At 39.0% G+C, this 23,536-nt stretch overlaps 1 long non-coding RNA gene across 1 annotated transcript; it reads right to left on the bottom strand.

Annotated features, from left to right (window-relative positions):
- Positions 1 to 463: 463 nt before the first annotated feature.
- Positions 464 to 21,327, bottom strand: LOC146768564 (uncharacterized). The gene is made up of 3 exons (XR_014954384.1): positions 14,437 to 21,327; positions 9,778 to 14,347; positions 464 to 9,492 (listed from the first exon to the last, which is right to left on the bottom strand). It is a non-coding gene; the product is annotated as an uncharacterized LOC146768564 (long non-coding RNA).
- Between the last annotated feature and the right edge of the window lie 2,209 nt (positions 21,328 to 23,536).

The raw sequence follows: 23,536 nt of genomic DNA, 5'->3' as shown, positions 1-23,536 counted from the left end.
ATAAACTCTCCATTTAGAAGGATGCATTTCTGTACTTTGAGTATTTATAGGTGCTATGACATCATAATGCTGGGAATCATAGTATTTATGTGTTTTCTGTAAAAGACTCATTTACAGTAAGGCTATTAGAGAAAGTGAAGAATACTTGCTTGCACATCAACAAGTGCTACATAAACACAAACAAGATTCATAACATAAAAAACCATACTGTGAGTCTAATATTAAACACATAGCTGGATAGTAATTTTATTTTTGTCATGACAGAGACAAAGGAGGACACGAAATACAGGGAAATAGATACTAAAAAATGAGAGAAAAGAAAGGAAAAATGTTTTACTAAATATACATTAGTCTTCTGTTCACCTGCCATACTAGCTGGCCTTCAGCTTTGTCCTGCAGTTTTTCCTGTGACACTTTTACAGTGTCCAGCAACTCTCTACACCAAAATGTGAGTACACCTTGGTCATGTCCTGTGCAAATGCTTGTAATCTGAAAAATCCTTTGGTTTTCAAGGCATGTAATAAAATAGTTGTCATACATGACAATTTTGAATGAAGTTGCATTTATTAAACAGAGAATGTCAGCAGAAGAGAACAAATAAAAAGAATGTCATATGAAACCAAATTTTTAGTGAATTTGTCATCAGTATTTATGTTAACTCTCATCAAAACCTAAAGAGACATGTTAACACTGGAATCTGAGCAGCCTGGAATCACACTGGTCTTCATCTTCAGAGAAAAGCTGCTTTAAATGCAAAAGCTCTGATTTCAGTTCTAGTGCTGATTGTTTCCTTTGAAAGTATTCCTCCCCACACCCACCCTCATCTTTCTTCCAGATGTTCATGGAGCAAACAACAAGTGGTTTGGATAAATTGATGCATACAGTTGTAAGAGGAAATTGACTTCTATTTCATAAGATTTTTTTCTAGTCAGATTTGCTGATAAGTGATTTTTTGTGTGTGTGTGTGTGTGGCCAGGATGCAAAAGACTTTCTTATTGATCATTAGGAATAGACTCTAAATGTCATGGTAATTATTATGTCAATCCATTATTGAAGGCTGCCTCTGCACAATATGAACAATGTCATGTTGTGAAAAAGATGCACAATCTACACACGAAACTGCAAGATATAGCAGAAACCTGTAAAGGAAAGGAACTTCTGCAACCTGCACATGCAGAACTGACCCTTTCTTCCAGAATACTCTCATGGTAAGTTGTGCAGCCTGAGCTCCACCTCTAAATCTTTTTCCTTTTTCCTTCCTTCTATGTCTTCATGTTCTCTCTGACTATCAACCAGACAGCCATGAGGATAAGCATACACTGCTGGCTTGCAGTCACACTAAGGAACATGATAGATTGTAAAGGCATAGGGAATTGGATCACCCCACCTCCTTCCCCTTTAAAAACTCAAAAACCTGCAGAAAGAAAAAAAGAATAAAAGAAAAAAAAAGCCAGCAAAACAACAACTAACCAACAAAAAAGCCCAAAAAACCAAACCCCACAACAAACAACAAAACTCAAAACCAAACCAACACATACACACTGTCAAGCATAATACATATATGAGAATAATAATACATCTTGAGAATAATAATTCTCAAGAAGAATACATTGTGTATATGCTCTCACACATCTGATTATTCCCTACTGGCTACAGACAACCATGAGTTTACAGAAAGCCCCATCATATATTTTTCTTTAAAAAAATCAACCAAACAAAATGGAAAGGAAAAAAAACCCAACCATATCAGGCAAAACTATTCCTTCAAAAACCATTTCTAAATTCTCTTTTTCATCTCAGTGGATGGAAGGGAGCAAGATCTGTCCTAATTAGCTCAGGGTCAAGGCTAGAAATGGAGCCAGGGCTGTTCATCTGCGCCCCAGACAGTACATTTTGTGAAAGGCGGCATCAGAGAAATTGTTGCAATTAGTTTATAACTGCCTGGTGTGCTCTGCCCATACTGAGCTGGATTAATCAATCATTAGCAGCCTTAATGCTGAGACTGAAAATCCACTAGCAGAATAAACACTAAACAGATGGCAAGTCCTTGACGCTGCAAGGGCAACCTAAACCAAGCTCCAAGAGCTCCTTCCTTCCAGGCAGGCATAATCCCTGCTGGGGAAGGAGGAACCAGCAGCAGCTGCAGTAAGGGGGTCCCCAGCTCTGTGCACAGCTGAGTTTTCCAGGATATCAGTGCTGATTCCCTGTTCCTGAGGGAAGGCAGACCATGGCTGCAGGGAGCAGGCTTGGCAGCCGAGATAAGGAGAGGCAATCCTCCCTGCCTAAATCTCGTTACTGCCTGACCACCAGTGGGACCTGCCGTGACGACTGATGGGGGCTGCTGGGCTCTGCTTGAAGTTATCAAGGTAAAAATACCTTTTCCAAGGGGAAGACTATCAGGAAGAGCACAGCTTAATACATAGATAACTTTGGTATTGTTACCAGTAATAAGGCACCTACCAATTATTTTACAGTCAGTGGAATTGTTGTTCAACCTTCCCTGCCCAGAGGTAATTCTGCAGTGGAAATGCATTTGTCAGAACAGATTCCTTCCCTCAGGTACCAGATATACCAGCAAAACAATGATCAATTACCCTAAGAGGCATTTTCTCAAACTTGTTCTATCCAAAATCTCTTACAGTTACTTTCAGGCATCTAAAAAATGGTTGCAATTTTTCATGAAATACATTTTCAAAACACTAGGGCCATGACTTTAGGCAGAAATAGGTACATGCAACCCTTCCACTAAATAAGGCCTTTAGGGAATCCTAGATCACAGGCTTTGGGCTGTTTGTGGCTAGCCCTCCTGTTTAAAATTACCACTTGAAAAGGCTTAATGATGTAGCTCAGTTTTGTTAAAACCTGAGAAAAAGCACAGTCCAGTCCTCAATACGGAGAAAACAATGTACCAACATTTGAGAGGTGCTTGTAAGTGAGGTCTGTCCACATCCCATTGCACACAAAAGGGAATATGGAAAGATGAGCCAAAAGGGGAAGATGGGCCAAAATGGGAAGATGGGCCCCTATTGGCTCTTCTCTTCCTCTCCCAATCCCACATGAGTTGCAGGTGCTCAGAGCTGGGGGCTGTTGCAGGTTCTACACTCAGTTTGTATTTTTATTGTGATGCACCAACCCACGGGATTCTGGAATGCATTAAAAGCTTACATGGCCTCAAAAAAAAAAAAAAAGCTGGACATGACCAAGGAAGAAAAATGCATTAAGGGCTGTTTAATACACAGAAACTACCTTTGGCTCACAAAGTCCTTGACTTGTGGTTCAGAGGGAATATCATACACCAAACATTTCCCTGCATTCTTCCCTAAGCACCCACCTTCAGCTCCTTTGAGACAGAATACTGCACCAGATAAACCTTGATTTGGCACAGCCACACACATGTAAATGTAGAAAGGATTAAAAAACCTCCTACAAATGCTTTTTGTAATTCAATTACTGTATCATTTTGCAAGCATCAGGAACTTTAAAGAGTTACTTCTGGTCTTTTAACATAAAATTCACATTCAGTTCTGAATTCCTTGGAGTTTTAGGCATACCAAGTTTGTTTTGCTTTCTTTGTTAACACATGCAGAAGAATGTTTCATTTAAAGTATTCTACTAGTAGAGACAAATAAAACACAAGTATACTACCCCTGAGGCTGGATTGTTTACACTTGTATAACTATTCTGCTTTTAGTGAGAGATGAGAGATGGTAACAGAGGACTCAAAATGGGACAGCCCTTACTGCAGTAGACAGAACTGGAGCTACATGGTGTTTGGTCCCTGCTGAACCAAGGGCAGCTGAATGTACAATTACCCATTTTCAAAAGAAAAAGTCCAGGAAAAACATGGCAAGTTTTTGCAGGCACAGTATGATATTCATTTACTAAGAATATGCAAAACTATCAATTTTGTTTCTTGATATAGCTGGTCCTTTTCCTAGTTATATATTTGTCCATGAATTCTTTTATTCAATACCCATAAAGTATACTTTCATCCTTAAAAAAGGGGGGAGACATACACCCCTTTGAACACATAAACAAAAGCCCACATCTTCCAACCATTTATAAACCAAGTATTAGACACTCAATTATCACAGATAAAAGCTATGTGCATTATTGTATTTGAGTCAGCATCTACAAGAGGCCAGACAGACTTTTTAAAATTTAGTTTCTCTGAAGCAGGTTCTACCAGGCTCTATACATTTCTCAGCTCTTCAAAATTATAGGGGAACTTAAGTCTACACTGATTTTGCTCCCCTACTCTCAGAGGCTACACCTACTCACAGGTCTATGTTTGTGCTAGATATCTCATTTAATTTTGTAGGTTTTCTTCCTCTCAGTTGGGATCTAGACACATCCCACTTCTATTTTTATTTCTTCTCTCATCTACCATGTTACTACTGAGCTGAGGGGGTTGAGCTAAAATCTTTCATAGATCAAGAAGAAAAACACTGCAGTTGAGGCAGCACTAAAGCAAGTTTCACTGCTGCTCTCATCCACATGTTTCAGTCACTTGTCAGAGTAGCTGGGCATGGAGTCAAATCCCATATTCCTGCCCTCAGCATGACCTGGGATCAGAGGGGCAGTAGCTTTTCCCAGCACCAGTCACCAGCTTACTAGAAAGCAGAAGCATTGCTCAGTTTATATTCCTTAGAGCTGCAGAGTAATAACAGGATGGAAAAGGTTTGAGGTAACATTCATCCTGGCTGGACTTGATCTACTGACCTACATGCAAAGAGCTCCGTATATCCCATTACCATTTCTGGGAGTCATCCTCACCCTTTGTTCCCCACCTTTATTAAAAGACCTGAAGATTAATGCAGGGAACAAATGGCAGAGAAATAAATCTTTGTCTGTGTTACATTTCAAGGGTGATGTTTCACAAGTGTAATTGTGTGGAAAAGGTGTTTTGTTATGGGGTGTTTTTTTGTTGTTTCTTTAACACACAACAAAAATCACTACAAAATCTGCTAGTGTTTATATATGTCTAGCTTGAGGCTTCTATAACTTTGAAGCAATTGTAGGTAAAGATATTGTTCAGAATTTAAGTTTTACAACATTAAATGGCTTTATTATCTTTCCAATTTCAAAGCAGACGAGCAACTCAGTTCCTCCAGGAACACAACATAATTAGTCATCTGCAGACATTATAGAATGATTTTTTTTCTAACAAAATTAAAATCCTCTCATTATCTTTAAAATACTTTGTAGCGTATCTTGCTTTTAAATTTAAAGAGGGGGGAATGTATGACAAATTAGAATCAAATGCATCTTATTTACCTGTCTTTCTAGCTTGATCTAATTTGGAATATTGTTTCAAATAATAAATCATTCCTATTCTTTGTGCCATCATTAAGTTTGTTTTTTACTCAAGATTCTCTTCATTTATTTTTAGGTGTTTGGGTTATCTTGTTAAACAGAAAGGCAGGACTATATTGCTTGTATTTTGTTCCAGACAAATATATGCTGTCTCAGATAGTAGTCTTAAAATGTTTTTTTGCCTTTCCATTTTTATTTGGAAGATAAATTTTCTTTTTGTACAAGAATTCCAAATGTTCAATATAGTAAGCAATGAAAAATATCCTGAAACTAGTGTGACCCTTTCTTGCCCCCTGGTTAATTTTCTGCAACCTTTGTACTGGCACCTGCAGCATCACATTCTTGAACAACTACTCACTTTGCAGCTAACTCTTTCACTACTATAATCCAGAGTTTATGCTTAAATAAGCATACACACATCCCCAAAATATTTAGGCAAATTGTCTAGACTTTCTTTTAAGTAAATAGCATGTAATAATCTGCAAGTGATGATAGGGATAAACAATTTTTAAAAATTTAATCACAAAATAATATTTTAAAAGCATGATCGTAGATAAATATATTGGCAAAAATATCTTTGTTTGCTGTCTCTTTAAACTGCTACCACAAACTAATTTAGTGTCTTCCCCTTTCATTTGGGAGCTCTCTCATTGCACAGCCCCTCAAAGATTTCTAGCAGCTTTGGAGTCAGCCCAGAGGGACTTGGGGGGAAGGCACAATAACACTGTTAAATATACATAACACAGATAAGTAATTTTCTCTCCTGCTTCCAATTCCACAACCTTAGAAAGAGCTGAGAGGGCCGAGTACAATTGAGTAATATTTAACTCTATAAATAGCCCTACCAATTTTCAATGAAGGGTCTTTGACAGGTTTTCCTACCACTCTCTGCCTTCCCCAAAGACCTAGGAAATAGTTTTTAGAAGGTAAACATTCACAGAAAGAATTGACAAAATTTGAAGAAACAGCATATGAAATTCAAGCACATTTTTCAAAAAGTAAAAGTATGTATATCTATGTCATGCAGTCCATGGTATTTTATTTAATGAATTAATCACAAAGAATTATTGCTCAATAAAAGCTATAGAGACTCTACACAATGTATAGTTTAGGATAAAACCAAAAAATTTCAAAGAATATCAGTAAATATAAAAACCATTTTAAGAAAAACACATGGTCCATGACTCTACTATTGAAGGGAATTTCCAGTGAACCAAATTTTAATCCTATTCCACCACTAACTTGCTTCATGTCTCTGACCAACAATAGCTATTGTTTTATTTTGCCTTCTATTTTCTCCATTTCCCTCATTAATTTTAGTATCTTACAGATGTAGAATATTACAGTGGAGATGATGCTCTCAACTGTTCTAGCTGATGCCCCTCCATAGTGATAAAGGAGGGGCCTGAAATACACATTTGTTATCTCTGGACTACAAAAAATTAAAGCTTCTAGTGCAGATGATTCCAGAACTAGGAAAACTCAAGTTATACACAATGTTCTTCTATTAGAGCTCATCAGAAAAACTACAGCTACAGAGTTCTGCTTCAGGTGTGACTTTCTACGAAACCGTGAGACAAAATCTTCATCCTTATTTTTTGCACACTCCTTCTAAGAAACCACTTAAAATGTGGGATGAAGACCCCAGCTGAAGCATGTCCTCCTTAAAAATCAGGATGGAGCTGATCTAGACTCAGATCACAGCTGTCTCAACATGCTGGTCCAAAACCTCACCATAAATCACTCTCCCCTCCATGAGCTCAAGGTGTTGTTGAATACCCAGCTACGTGAACCAAGTTCAAAAGGACAGGTCAAAAAAGCAGGACCAAAACATCCATCGAAAAGAAATGAAAAAATGTGATGCATTCATATTTCTGAGTGCGCTGGAGAACAAGAACTAACTCAGAAAGAAAGCTTCAGCTGGAACCAGTAGTATCTGCTCTGACAGGAACAACGATGACAACAATATGATCTTCCCAGTGAAAATATTAAGAATGCTGGAGGGTCTATTTCTCAAGAAAGCTATTTGTTTTGAATTATTCACTTAATTTCTGAGTTAATTAATTCCAAGAATCTGGCTATTACACCCAGGCTATGATCTTTCAAACTGTTTAATTGTCATTACAAAAGATTAAATTCTTTCCCTCATTTAGAAGTGGAGACAGAAATTGCAAGAAAAATAATTAAAAGAAACATGGAAAAAAAAGCCCTAAAAAACCAATAGAACTAACCACAAAACAACAAACATCACTAAAATTCTATAGCTCTGAGAACAGACAGAAAATTAACATGGCCTAATAAAATGCATGGTGGGATTGTCACTCATTATCTGGAAGACAATAAACATATTGACTAGTGCTCCTTCACACAGAATCCTTCAATTGTCAGCTTCCCATAGGCCTATGGCTATAAATAAATAAATAAATAAATAAATTTTTATTTATCTCTGTTATAAATATATACCTCTCACATGTGAGCAATTTATAGACACAAGAAAAGCACAATGGGCAGAGAGTCCATGGCATGGACCTGGCTCCATTCCAGTCCCCTTGGACCAAGGACAAATCAATTCAAGTCCCATTCATTTACCTCCACCTTCAAACAAAGCCACTACAAACACCAGGCTCAGTACCATGACCTTTCCCAGCCTGTTTCCACCCCATACAAAATGTTACTTTATTCATTCTTTGTAAAAGCACATGCAGGTTTCTACCTGAAACTTTCAAAGTGACGCTCCATATACAGCCTCTTCCTGTTCTACACTCCACTTTTCAGATCCTCCTGCAGAAACCCAAAATAGTTTGTCAGATCTGTATGTAAACCCTGTTTCTCTCTAAGACCTCAAAGAGAATTTATATTCATGCTATATGCGTGTATCTGCCCTCAGTGGGATATTGCCAGCTCAGCTAGGGTACATTCACCATCTAACCCATGCACATCAAAGCATCTTAGGAGCTCCAGAATTAATAACTACAGGCTTTCATGGCATAATTTATACCCATATCTAATGTGGTGAGCCAAAGACATCCACAGTCCTGAGAAGTAACTCAAGTTTCAGAAGTGAGCCCTGAAGTTTCAGTCTAGTTCGTGTGGCTTCACCACAACTAATCTAGCTAATTAATTTGGGGTCTTCTCTTTGGTTTTTTCCTGCTCAAATACTCCACATTGCTCCTTACATAGAGAATATCAGCCCATTAAATAGACCATAATCTTCTCCTAATTTAAATTCCCCCATAAGCCATTCCTTGTCTACAACGCAGCAGAAGTGAGGCTTATGTCAGTAACCGGAATCTAAAAACAGTTAGAAAGAACTGGATGCAACTCAATTTAGAAATGCAGTAAGGAATATTGTTGTACCACTGTATTACAGTAAATGTAGCCCTTCCACTTCTCACCCCACAAGTTAATTCTTGGGATCACATGAACCAAGATATTTAATTATATAGCAAACTCTCAGAGGCAGAGACATTTTCTGTTTGTGCCCATGAAGTTTCTAGTGTGCTTTTGGGCATAGTAAAGGTAGTAAAGCTCCAAAAGAGCTTTGTATAAATAATCTGAATCCAATTTTTGCTTTTTGTTTTTCATTTTTGCTGTCTGCCTTCCTGCACCAATGTAACTCACCAGATCCTTAAAATGTTTCAGCAGGATGGGCACAATGCCCACCAGATGCCCACTGTGATTTTTGATTGGAAGTGTCAAAATGGCAACATTTGTTTGCACAGGTTTTTTTTGTAAATACTTCATGGCCTTTAATCTTTATTACATATACTTTATTCTGGTGTATTAATAGAAAGAGTCTTCCTTTGGAAATCTGTATTTAAAGGAACCTGAAAACCAGTTGCTTGACACATAGACAAAGATATTTAATATTTAGTGGGCCTATCTGGAGGGACATGTAAGTGAAGCCATTGAACATAGTTTCTTTTTTTTTTTTGAAAGACAATTTTGGTCAAAATTTAATTTCCTTTAAAAAAAGTTATTCTCAATTATGTCCTCAGGCAGAAGAATGCAAAGTCAAAACAAACTGTGTCTCAGTATATTGCTCACCTACCTCATGCAAACCACAGTTGAAGGGCCTCTCTTGCTCCTTGCAGCACCTCAGGATGGGCTACATCTTGACCACAACCAGAACTTGTTTTCAGGCAGATCACAAGTTTTGCAGGCTCCATCTGTAGCCTGCTTCAAGGAAATGTGAGTAGGAGGGTCTTGAACTACAATTCCCAAAAAGCATTTTTAACTAGGATAGTTATATCTAATTCTGTTTCTACCTCCAAGGAAACAAAAGCAAAAAGCCTCCTTTCTGGAGGTTGTGTGAGAAGTGCTATTCTCTCCCCATCCCAGGATGGAAATTATTCCTAATAAGCCTGCATTTCACAAAATGGACATTGCTGTTATCTGTAACTCATAGCTAGTGATTACTAAGTTTAATTCTAAAGAAAATAGCAAAGAAAACTGCTGTACATGAGGACTTAGCTGTTGAAAACATTGAGCTTTTGAAGAAGGCCTCTTCTAAATCAGTGAAACTCTATCAAAGGAATTCCTTAGCTGCTAGAGGGAAGATGGTATGAAGAAACGTTCCTTCAACTCAAATCTATGTGAACAAGTAGAGGTGTCAGTGCTCTAAAATGCATAAAAAACAATTCATTTTGACATCTCATAAGGCCTAAGAATGACAAATCAAAGAATCAGCTAGCTGGTTTTTCTCCTCCAAAATTCATCCCCAATGATTCAAATATTTACCAACACTTCATTTACACTCTATCATCCATCTAGTTCTGTGCACCATGCAGTATAAATCAGGCTCGGAGAATACTGCAGAGAGGCAATATATCATCTTTATACCTGTTGACATGGCATGCTTTGATCTTTAGGTCTGCTTTGGGCTAGGATCAAAAAGAAATGTGTAAAGCCAGGGCCTTTAGTTTCACTAGACTCTTTTGATTCAAGCCATAGGAATGCACTGACCCATTATATTAGTCACATATTTCCATCTGTATGCAGTGCCAATTGGACAGAAATGAGAAAAAAACAGTTCCATTTTTCTCCAAGTGTGATTAAAACCCCTCACTTGAAAAAATCCTTAGAATGAAAATCAAACATAAGATGAAAATTAAACATAAGATAAAAACCAACAAGCGCTTAAGATAGATTATAGCAGGAAGAAAAAAAAACCAAACCATGAAACCTAGAGTGTGCACTTCAGGTAAAGTGCTGATCAGCTACTCGATTTTTTAAGTACTCCTCTCTGTATATTAAGGGCTCGAGTTCTTCACCAACCCAAATCCCTGCAGCCATCTGCCTACAGCCTCTTGGTGTTACAAAATGCCCATGCATACACAGGTTTTCAGACTCCCTGTGAGCAACTCACCACAAGCCTTTGACACTCAGGCTATAATGTCTGGCTAAAGCGACATTATACATTTATAGACATAAATCTACTCTTATGGCCCTGGTTCTTTACAAAGGGGATTCCAAAGTCATTTAATTCCCTGATATCAAGTCAGTTTACAGCATCCTTGCTTTAAATTAGTTCAGATTTTCAGATAAAATTTCCCTGTTTAACAAAGAGTCTCACACCCGCACCTTTCCAGCAGACATTTTGCAGTAAAGGGGTGGAAGGCAAAATGAAAAGAATTAAGACAATGTGACTTAGCTGAAACCCACTCGCTGCAGAAAAACCTGTACTCTTGGATGCCACATGTTTAAATTGTAAAACTTCTCCTAATGCCTATCCAGACATGTTTATTAGGAAAACAAACAAGCAAGAAAATAAAAACCAAAGAAACAAAAAAACCCCAACAAAAGCCCTCAATACTTTAGGGCTGATTTTCATGGATTTCAGTTGATACAAGAGTACTACTTTCATTATAATTTTTCACTGCAATGTGTGATTCCAAATCCCTTAGGCCCACTTTCAAATTCTGTTGAATTACTGTGGTGGTATATTCTTTTACCAAACAACATATATATACAGGTTGCCATATCCAACAATTGATGAAGTGTTTGCAAACTTAATTCCCATTTTCTTAAAATAAGGCATTGCTATGACAACATACAACTACCACATCACAGCTCCAGCAAAGCAAGCTGCAGAAAACACTATTCATTTATCTACACATTACTTTCCTCTTCATTTTGCAATTAAGAACTTTTCCTTACCTATTTTGAATACTTGTGGATACAATTCAGCTACTGTTTTAATTTTCAGATATCTAATTCATTATAACCCTTACCTTCCTCACAGAAGAAATACCTATCATCATCTCTTGCCTGGGGTATTCAAGTGCTTTTCTGGAAAAATAACACAAACAAATTAACAAACAATTTTGGATTTTGCAACATTAACCTCATTAACTTATAACTTCATTCAGGCTTTCCAAGAGCCTTGCTGACCCTTCACTTGACTGCAGATTCCTTGTGCACTTTTCTTTTTATATTCTACATATTTAAACTGGTTTGTCATATGTCATTTACTACCCCTTTTCCCCCTAGTGTTTCTATATTTCATTGATGTTTTCCTGACATATCTTTTTATTAACTTTCTCCTTCAATATCTTACACTTCAAATAAACTGTCTTATTTATACTTCAAATACGTTTCTTTTGGTTGTTTTTATCAGTTAATTAAAAAAAAAAGACAAACCCTTCATCTCAGTGGGTTTTTCCCACCATTTTCACTAGTCTCTCCTAGAGTGAGTCAGAGTACAGACAGAAATTGTTTAGTAGAAAAAGTATCCCTTTGAAATCAGAAGCCCACAGTCAAGCTGAAAGGACTTGGGAGAATAAAACTCATTTTGAGGCCCCTTAAAGACAAGTTAACAATTAACTTTTTTAAACGGAGGACACTATAGCAAACATTAAAATGTCTAGAAAGGACCTCAAGAATGGGGATATTAATCTCCTGGAGAACAAGGAGATCATGTTGCCAACTTAATGAAAGACATTTCTGCTTGATGCCTACCTGTTTCCAACTTAAAGGCAATTATAAATAGTCTTCTAAAACATATGACAAAACAAATGTTTATTTTGAGCTATTTAAATCATACATGATGGGTAACATGGACTATGTGCTGGATGTTCAGTCTCTAGTGCCCAGCTTCAGTGCTCTGAGCCCTCCCTGCAATGGCTTCTGTAGAAGATACAAGAGCAAATTAACACACTTTTATTTCACTGTGTGGATATTTACCAGCTGAATATCAGAACTGAAAACCCACCCACACAGATTTCATGCAGGACATCAAACAGCCATTAAGGAGAAAGAGAAGGTTCACTTCATATTGGGATTTCCTGAACTACAGTGAGAAAGACCTAATGGTTCTACACCATGTTAGCAATGCCTCCACATCATCCAGCCCCCCTTAGCAGCAATTTTAGAAATATATCCAGTTCAGTTTTATTAGCCTATATAAAAACATAGGATTCATCTGTTCCAAATATCCCCTTACTGTTGGTCTTAAACCAAATATTTTATTAGTATTTTAAGCTTCGATTCTTAGTATTTTGCAAGGAAATATTGTATTTAAATTGTTTTATGCCCTGAGCAATGCCAGTATATAACTTTTATGACCAGCTTGCATTCCTAATTATATTCTTTCCATTCTTGCTTCACAAATGGTGTTATTTATACTCCAGTACTGGTCCACTAGACAATGTACCTCAGGTAACCCAGGCCACAGAAAATAGGCCTGTTAGAGCTGCTCATGGAGAGTCTTGCTCTTTAGCTAAGCTGAATGCTTTTTTTTTCCCCAGTATAAACAAATAAAAAAAGAAATAAGAAATAACGGAAGAAAAAAAGACCATCTACCAAAACAGAGCTTGGATTTCCTCTGCTGAAGCACTGTCAATGACTCCAGACAGGGTTTAGAAGAACTTGTATCTACCTGAGTCCTCATATGCAGACCGGACCAATTCTTCAATGTCTGATATGCCACCTTCATAGCTGTAAAAAGTTACAGCACCACAGAATTTCATGCCAGTCCACCATGAGCCTTTTATAGGCTGAGCTGCTTTTCTTTTTGCTAACAGCTTGCATATCACAAGGGGTGTCTGTCAGAGAGCTTGTGCTGTTGGGACTTCCCAAAAACCTCTGCTTTAATTTTCTTCTGACTTGACAAAACCCCTTACCTTATTATTTCATATTATTTAAAGAAGTCCTTGAAATCTACTGTGTTGGATCATTCAACAAATCCAGACTGTGCATGGTTTGAGCTATTTTCTCCCTCCAGGCCTTATCCAACCTCTTCTTTCAGACTTTGCTGTATTACATATGAAACGTTCCTGTAAGTTTCAAAGGAATACAAAAGATGGAAGAGAAGGGAAAACTTCCAGGAATGGAGCATGTTATTTGTGTTTGTGAGGTCCAACCCATGTGTGCAGATCTCTCTGTCCCCACTAGATTAGTTTGCTCTCCATGTCATATGACAATAGAGAGGAGTAGAAAACATTCCAGGCTAAAATTTTAACCTTTTCCTTTTGGGCTGGAGATGCCAGTGACACAGTACAGGTTTGACAACACACCCATACTGCTTCTTAGAGATGGTGGTAAGCTCCTGTGCAGTAAATTAAAGCATCATCAGCCTGTTGTAATGTCAGCTTTATTTCAAGCAGAACTGTAAAGAGATGTCAAAGTGCATTACATGAGACTCCAGTCAAGAGAAGAGCAGAAAACAAATATACTATTTGTTTACCTATACAACAGGGCATAGTAAAGACATGATGAATACAGCTATCTTAGCCAGAAACACTTAGAATTCTATTACATTAAATCTCTGGACATTCATTTACTACATGCAGTTTTTGCAGAATATACCTTCTCACAGCATTTTCATTTCCTTATCTACTCAAGAAAAAAAAATCAGAAAGGGGTGGTTACAGCAAGAAAAAATGGAAATACTTTCTATATGGTGTTCAATCTAAAGAGGTGGGAAGAAGTAAATCATTGTCTTCTTTCTGGCAGAATGTTTTATTAGAGGAAAAAATTCAATACAAAATCAAGTCATCTCACTGAAATGGGTCAACACCATCCATGGGAACTGTTAAATCAGAAAAAAAGAAATGATAGAAGAGTGTAAAAGCAGATTAAGGTAGGGACCCAACTTGAGTTAAATAATAATTTTCTTACCTGGACAAGATTTGAAGCATAACCCACTATATGATGATATGTTACTGCACTGAGATGATAAAACAGTACACTACACTTCTTGGAGGGAAGAGATTCACATGCCTGCTTCACTTATGGTCACCTAAAGTATAGAAAGCAGCCTCTTAAAATTACAACTGGATTTCAATGGAAAGAACTTGAGAAGAGCCAACAAGGATTTCCAGGTTTCCGCATAAAATTTCATCCTTCTAACCAACTGTTAACTCTTGTTTCCTTCACAAAAGCCATTAGGACTGACATGCTTGTAGAAACTTGCATTAGCATAAAATTTTAACTGGAATGAACCAGCTCATGATATTTCTGGCACATAGTAATGCTGACACAGAATGTGTATATTGATACAAGTCACTCTTATTCCTCAGGCTTCAGTGAAAAGCATGAAATTCAGAGTGACTTTTAATATATATATATAGTAAAAAGTGAAGCATTTTTATTCAGTGTTGTCTGTAGCACAGTTTGGGCTTCACACATCCAGAGAGAATTGTTCAGCTGGTAACAGCCTTCCCTGGAAGGCAGCATGAGATCTTGGAAAATTACTAAGCCACATTCATGTGCTTTGAACAAGACTTTAGAAGCAGTGACTTCAGTAGAACCACACATACGCTGAAAATTTACATATGTTAATTACTCTGTGAACTGGAGAGACAGTATTATCCAATATGCTGATTTATAAATCAGCCTTTCAAAAAGGTTATAATAGGCATTACCAGTGTACTCAGACTTTGTCCTGCTGTTTCCACTACAGAGGCTAACTCCAATCATCAAAAGTTTCAGCTTGATGCATTCCTTGCTCAAATGGTACTCCCAATCAAGTCATTAACAGTGGTCTGTGTGACAAAACTTCATAATATAAAAGTAGAGCCTGTGCTGCAGTTAAAACACTGTGGATGGTATTTTGCCATGTATACTTTTCTTTCTTTCATCTGATACTGTCACATGCCTGATACTCACCTGAATGGACACTGTATATTTGAGTAGGGTTTGCTAGGAATAAATATGTTCCTGAATATGCAAAGTGTGCTCTTTTACTGCTGGGGCCTTTATTAAACTACCTGAATATTAGTGGCCCGAAATTGCTATGATTAAGGTTTAATGAACTCCTGATTAGCACTAATGAACACAACTGAACACACATTTTATTAAATGATTTGTCTCTTTTGAAAGTAATGTTAAACCCATTAATAAAAATTATTTGGGTCATTTCTGAGCACTGTTGCAGTCTTTGGAAGCCAGCCAACGTGCTGTTTGATTAGTGTTTCAGCAGGTTTGATACAGCAATAGTTAGGGTTCACAGGCTGTATTTTCTAGGCTTAGTAAGGTCAGAGAAAAAAATTAAAGACATTTCTATGAGTGTTATTTGACAGGAGAGATATATCCCTACAATCTGTCAGGATCTGAAATGGTACAGTGCAACAAGAAATGGGAGGACTTTGTCCCTAGTTCTACTCAATAAAATAGGTGCAACTGGGAGAAAGATAGCATGCACAAAACCCCCCAAAAAACAAGCAAAGCAAAACAAAACAAAAAATCCCCAAAACAATAAAACAACCAACCAAAAAAACCAAACCCAAAAAACCAAACCCTCAAAAGTCCCCTTAAAAAAGTCCCCTTACACCTCAGACACAAACAAATATGGTTGCAAAGATATTATTTCATAACCTTGAGTAATTTCTTCATTATTTTCTAGCTAAAAGTATTTTGGAAGCTGCATCTATCCATCTGCCACAATGGAATGTACAAGTTTACATACTGTGCAAAGTCTTAAAAACTACAGAAAGACTGAGGAAATCTTGATGAGCAACTGTTCCCCTTATATGAAGGCAACATGCAGTTAATTCTCTCACAGTACAGTGCCATAAAACATCCATAAAAGCTCTTGAATCCATGAAGACAAGTGATGAGACCATTACTTTGACTTGTATTTTAGGGCCCTGTGTTCCACATATCCAAGGTGACAGGTTGGATTATTAAGATACCGTTCCAATTAACAAGGAAGATTCCTAGCAAATAGTTGCCCCCTTCCTATGTTCAGTCAGTTGTCTCCAGGAGGATTTCTACTGATTACTCAATCAGTGATGAAGGAGGAAGGAGTGACAAGAACACAGCCCAGGGCAGTGTTCTTCAGAGACTGCATTATCTTCTAACAGGTAACAGAAATAGACATAGCACCTCTGAGCACTGCAAAATTTATTCCTTTTCTATTACCATAAACATTAATGTTTGCCATTCCAGCCACACAGCAACCCTGAAGTAAGTGCACTAAATTTTTCCATGAGTCCCCTATCTTTACTATGCATTATATCTAAGGCCCTGATGATGCTGAAGAACATGGAAAACAAAAAAAGAATAACATGCTGAAAAGTTCGTAGCATAGTAAAGAAAAAAACATAATGGAAAAAAAAATCAACAGACATCTGTTGACTTAATGGAGTTTTCTCTAGTGCAGGATCATTATAGTCTTGAAATCATTTATCCCTTTGTTAAATCAAGTCTTACTACCACCAAAAGAAAACCCAAGAACACACCTAGGGATTGTAAAGGAGTATTATAATATAAACTCTCTGTATGGAAACAGGCAGACCAATATTACTCACATATTAGCTGCAATGAGTAATATAGAAAAGCAGTGGCACAAATAGAAAGGCTAATGAGACCTCTACAAGATGATTTTCATGTAATTAAGTGCAATGGGCTAAATTCTGCTCCAAATTGTTCCCAAGTGAAACGGTGAAAGTCCGTATGCATTTCAATAGATCTACTCTGCATCTAGAAGAGAGAAGCCACAGGCAGAATTTGACCTATTGCCAATAACACCAGCTAAGCAAAACAGCTAATTTGCTCTACCATGTAATTAATTGAATGAATCCACAAAGTCTCCAAATAGATTTCTCCTTAGAAACTTTGAAAGGTTTAATGTAGCAGGAAGAGACTGGGTGCAAAGAAGTGGAAGAGTGAACAGTTGCAACAGGCCTAATCCAAAGGCTTGGGAAGAGAATCTCCCCAAGGATTTCAGTGCTTGGACTAGATCTGCTAGTGAAGGTTGGATGTCAGTGGCCACCTTTCTAGTACACAAACAAACAGATAAGGAAGAGATTCTCCATTTTTTTTAATGATGGTTTTTGGGGTTGAAGAGGTACAGGAAGGCTGTGCAGAGAGCTTCCCTTTGGAGGAAACAGAGGAAGACCACCCCAGACCACTGCAGCTACACCAAGAACTGGAAAACTGCTGGCAAAGAGCATTGCTGCCACGTCCAAAGGTTTGCTACAAGGTTTAGTGTGTGATAAAGGTGGAACTTCAAAGAGCACAATCTCCCTACAGAAGCTCTCCTGAAAGTTACATCTTCATTAATAGCTCCTCTGCTTCCAAGAACAATTTGTCCTCACTTAATAAGTAGAAAGTTACTTCAATATCAATGAGCATTTATGATATTATGATATTTATGCTTGTTATCATTTCACCTCCTTTAAGTACACAATCTTCCTAGCTGCTAACAGAGAAAACATTCACTTTCATTAGTGGGTTAAGACATCACTACTTTAAAGACTACTAAATCCTTGATTAGAGTAGCCAGATTTAATCAAAAATAAAGAAGAAAATTAATACATACTTTCAACATGCAGAAGTATAACCCAGAGTAGAATATTGGGGGAGTAGAGGGAATTGTTTTTATAAATGATGGTCTTCAACAAAACTCCTAGGGCTAAAATTCCCACAGAATGCCTAAATTAAGAAGTGGGATGCTGTGAAATTTAGCCTGAGAAAATTAACCAAGTTGTCACACCAATGTATGTGATGCCAGAATTATTCTTGGAAAAACGCTCTGTATTATATAGATACTGCAGAGAAAGACTAACAGTGGTTCTACAAAACAGACATCATAAAACACCAGTATGATGCAAGCATTTACTGTTGGAATCAGACTTTCATGAGCATAAAACAACCATGAGCTGGCTGAACCCCTCTGTGAGAAAGTTTTTCTATAAATTACATTTAGAGTCTGGTACTGTGTACTACCATGGCTTCTGATGGGCTCCTGCTTTGATCCACAGCAAAAATTGTTCCTAAGACTATGCTCATATTAAGGTTATGTGTGTATAGATAGATAGATAGATACATAGATAGATATGTATATAATATAATCCAAAACTATAAAAATCTGTGAAAACACACCAAGACACTTTTCATCCTTGTCCCTGAGAAAGCTGTATGGAAATACAAAATATCCACTTTTAGTGCTTATAACTCATGAGGGAGTGGCAGGATTTATGTACGTGAAACCACTGTTTTTATTAGCAACTGGCTTAATCATATTTCTTTTTAATAAAACATCGAAGTGGCGGCCTATAGGTTGTAGGAGATGCACATAATTTGACAGGAACAGTAAGTCTATATTTCTCTGCAATGAAAAATTTAAAATTACGGCTTAGAAAATACTCCCTTGGATGTGTAATAAGTATTAAAGATCAGCAAATCACTTTCCATTTAATTACAAGTAAATTAGAGGTTGTTTTAAATCTTAAGAATCTGCTTAATTTTTAGGGAAGTCTTCTTAGTGGTAGGAAAACAGTGAATCCAAATTAAAGATCTTAGGAATAAGGAATTTTTAAAAAATTACATCTTCATTACTCAGGGAAAAAATAAATTCTGGATTATCTCAGCATCTCACAAAGAGATAAAGCATTAAAGTTATGTACCTAAGATCATACATTATTCATGTAGTGCAAAATGTGCATCCTTAACTAGTTATTTCCCCTACCCCTAGAATGTAATTAAAACCAATGAGTCTTCTATCAGAACATGTAAGAATAATAAACGAGACTGTTAAATAACGGATTGAATTAAAGCTCCTGGTAAATTTCTTTGACAAGAATTTCCATTATGAGGAAAAATGGGAAGAAAAAAAAGTAAAGAAAATAAGTATTTTCAGTTGTTCATCCAACTACAGCTTCAGGAGTAGCTGCTCCTAGAAAAAGACATGGCTAAATTTAACAGAGGTATTTTCCTTTTATCTAGGCAAGTCATTTCTCCTATTTGAATCTCCTTACCTCTGTCAGATGACTGACAGCTGGGTACCATTCAAGACACCTGTATCTGGTCTGAGAGGCAGCCTGAAAGTCTCCAGGGACTTTTCTGAGCTTGTACCACAGGAAACGGGTCAAAATATTTACTTCTGGCAACAACCATGAAACTTCATTTGCTGCTGTTATTTTCTTTCTAATTAAAGACTCATTTCAAAGCAGAGTGGAAATAATGTGTCTGCCGTGGTTAATATTTAATCAGCAGTCGAGCATGCCAACATGTATCCCTTGTAATAGCCCAGGGTCAGTGCCCCGGCTCCCACTGGGATGCCATATGGCTGTGTCCAGCAGTCTGCAAGCCACAAATGACCCAGCACGGGCTCAGGGATAGCGTGAATCAATGAGGACACTAATTATTGGTTTTGAAGAGCTGACTCATCCACTGTGGGAGTGAACATTATGCTAACAACCTTGAGTGTTTCAAATCATAATATGAGATGTGCTATTATCAAAAAATAGAACGAACCAGACTCAAATCGTCCAACTTTTTCCTAGTCATTTACTGTTAAATAAATTAAATACGATTTATCTGTACATAACTCAAGTGTGATACGTAATAGCAGCCCTCCAATCTAATATAATAAATAAATTTTGAACCTACTTAAAATCCAGACCCTCAAATATCAATATGCAAACTTTCTTACAATGTTATAACAAGGGCATTATTTAAAATCTATTTCTGCAAATGGAACATTTCTCCCTTATTTCACAAGGGCATGGATTAGATTTTTGAAATGCAGAAACTGGGAAAGCACTTAGGTGTACATCCAACCCTCAGTGAGAATAGATGTGGCTGTAATAAAGCATCTCTTGAACCACCATCAAGCCTGGACACGCTTGCTTACATGCTCAGCAAAGCCAGAAGCTGCACTCCAGAGAGTACAGCACCCTCTTCGCTGTGCTCTTCCAGCAGCTGGTACATTTCCCTACCACGTTAGAACTCCTGATAAAGAAAAACCTCATTACAGTTCCTGATTCATTACTGATACCTGAGAAAGCAATTTGTTCTGAAAAACAGGCTACACTCTAGAGAGTGCTGGACCCCACCTTTCGTAGCAGGATGTTAGGCAGACAGGATGCCATCTCATATATCAAGGATCTTTGTGGGAGGCAATTTCTCATCTTCCATGCTTAACTTCAAGCCAATGCAAAGCCTTTAGGCAAAGTGAATCCTTTTGGCAAAGTGAAGCTACAAGCAGGTGTTGCTCCTGAGGTCCTGGACGCTCCTGCAGGACACAGTTTTGAGGTTTAAATACCGCACAAAAAACTCAGACTCAAAGAGCATCTCACAGGCAGAGCCTTTCTTTAGAGACTGAATTTTCTCTTCTCTCATTAACAGCAGGGTAGTTTGCCTAATGCCTCAACTCAGCGTGTGATTTCCCGCAGAAGGAAGCTGGTACAGCTTTAAACTTCATTCAGCCTCCCTGCAGAGCAGCTGGCTGCAAGCGGGTGCTGTGCCAACCTCCCGGGACACAGGTGGGGCTCAGGGAACACGCTGTCCCACAGAAACGCAGCGGTGTGCTCGTGCCCACCAGCACACTGGTGTTCGTAATGTCCTGTACATGGTTTATATTCATATATACATCGTAAGTGATGTCCCGTGCACTGTGCAGCTAACTGGAGAGATGGGCAGGCTGGAGCTGGCTGCAGGACAGAGTGATGTGGGTGCAGGACAGGGACAGGGTGACCCGGCTGCAGGACAGGGTGACCTGGTGCAGGACAGAGTGACCCAGCTGAAGGACAGGGTGACCTGGCTGCAGGACAGGGTGACCTGGCTCAGGACAGAGTGACCCAGCTGAAGGACAGGGTGACCCGGCTGCAGGACAGGGTGACCCAGCTGAAGGACAGGGTGACCCGGCTGAAGGACAGGGTGACCCGGCTGTAGGACCCCTGACCCAGCTGCTGGACAGAGTGACCCAGCTGCTGGACACCATGACCCCTCTGCAGGACAGGGTGACCTGGCTGCAGGACACGGTGACCCGACCTCCAGACACTGTGACCTTGGTGAAGGACAGGGACAGGGTGACCCAAATGCAGGACATGACCAGGCAGACAGACACTGTGACCTGGCTGCAGGACAGGATGACCCAGCTGCAGCAAAGGGTGACTTGGCTGCAAGACAGGGTGACCTGACCACTGGACACCGTGACCCGGCTGTAGGGCAGGGTGACCCAGCTGCAGGACACCATGACCCAGCTGCAGGACACAATGACTGAACTGCAGGACAGGGACACCGTGACCCAGCTGTAGGACAGGGTGACCTGGCTGAAGGACACCATGACCCGGCTGCAGGACACAATGACCGAGCTGCAGGACAGGGTGACCTGGCTGAAGGACACCATGACCCAGCTGTAGGACAGGGTGACCCGGCCCCAGGACAGGGTGACCCAGCCGAAAGACACCATGACCCGGCTGTAGGACAGGGACACGGTGACCCAGTTGCAGGACAGGGTGACCTGGCTGAAGGACAGGGTGACCCAGCTGCAGCACCCCCGCCCCCTCATCACCCTCCCCTCAGCACCCACCCCTCATCACCCTCATCACCCTCATCACCCTCCCCTCATCACCCTCATCACCCACCCATCAGCACCCACCCCTCATCACCCTCATCACCCTCATCACCCTCCCCTCATCCCCCTCATCACCCTCATCCCCCTCATCCCCCTCATCCCCCTCATCCCCCTCCCCTCCGCCCCTCAGGGTCCCCGGGCGCACAGCGGCGCTCGGGCTCCCTCTGGCGGCCGCCCCGCGCCGATCCTGCTCCGCGCAGGACAAACCAATTTTTAATTTTTTTTTCCCCTCTCAATAAAAAAGATCCTGCCTTCCCTCCCTTTTCTTTCAGCCACTAGAGACTTCAATTCTGCAGCTGGATCCCGGCCAAACTATTAAGTTCCGTGAAAAGCAGCAGCAATTTTATTGAGACCCCACACTGGAATAAGCAGCGTGGGCTAATCTTGGGGCTGTCATCATTGCAAGCCATGAAGAAAATGGGCTTTCTACTCTGGGAGTTGGGAAATTGTATGAGAACGTCAGACTTTTTTACACCTGGCCTGGCAAACCACAGAGAAAACCTTGAAAATAAAACACCTAAAGACTAGAGAAATGGAAACAAATGAAAAGAAGCAGTGTTTTTCCTAGGACAAGAAATAAACAGAAATTGACTTTTAATTTTGGTTTGTGTCCTTCTTGTTCTTGATGGTTTAAGAGCTGTTGGTTGATGGTCAGAATCAGCACAGCTCTCATTAACCCCTCAGCAAATAAACAGATTATTTATGGGGGAAGGTGGTCAATCCACAGCATCCCAGCACCTCTGTCTCCAACCAGGCTGAAGATTATGTGCCTGCACAGAGTTATATGGCACAGCAGTTTCCAAGTGGCCTTGAAATTCTTTTCTGAGCTTGGTGGGCATTTTGGTTTTTTTTCATTTTGCACATTGTTCAAAACTTTCTGCAGTGATTTCAGAGGTTATGTAACTGTGTCAGATGCTCATATGAACGACAACTATTTTCTGGCTTTATTTTCTCAGAAATGCCTCTGGCACTGCTTTTCACAGAAACACCAGAACAGAAATAGCTGTGTGGCAGTGCTGAACTTTAAGGCCTTTTTAGGTGCAGTGAAGGTAATTTTTTAACTAGTAGGCTGTTATTAGTTTATTCCTACATTCCTGTATGGTACATTGTTCTGCTGATTCAATCAGATCATGTCAGGTACTGATTTTGCCTAAATAAATTAAAAAAAAAAAAAAAGGAAAGAAAACTTATTTGTCTTCTATATTTTAATGACATCTCATTTCCCCAGCACCCTGTTCAGTGTTAACAGTCCATCTAAAAGCTCATTCTCATTATTAAAGCATAAGAGAAGATGGGAAAAGACAGAGAGGGGAAAGGTTGCAGCATGGCCATTGCTCTGATCTCCCTCTCCTAAATTTACCAGCGGTCTAACCAAGCTGAATTAGATCTTGTGATGATCTACAGAGAGAAATT

This window comes from Lonchura striata, chromosome 1 (assembly GCF_050655825.1).
Source record: "Lonchura striata isolate lonStrDom1 chromosome 1, ASM5065582v1, whole genome shotgun sequence".
NCBI classification, from domain to species: Eukaryota; Metazoa; Chordata; class Aves; order Passeriformes; family Estrildidae; genus Lonchura; species Lonchura striata.
This window is presented reverse-complemented; position numbering and strand designations above follow the sequence as displayed.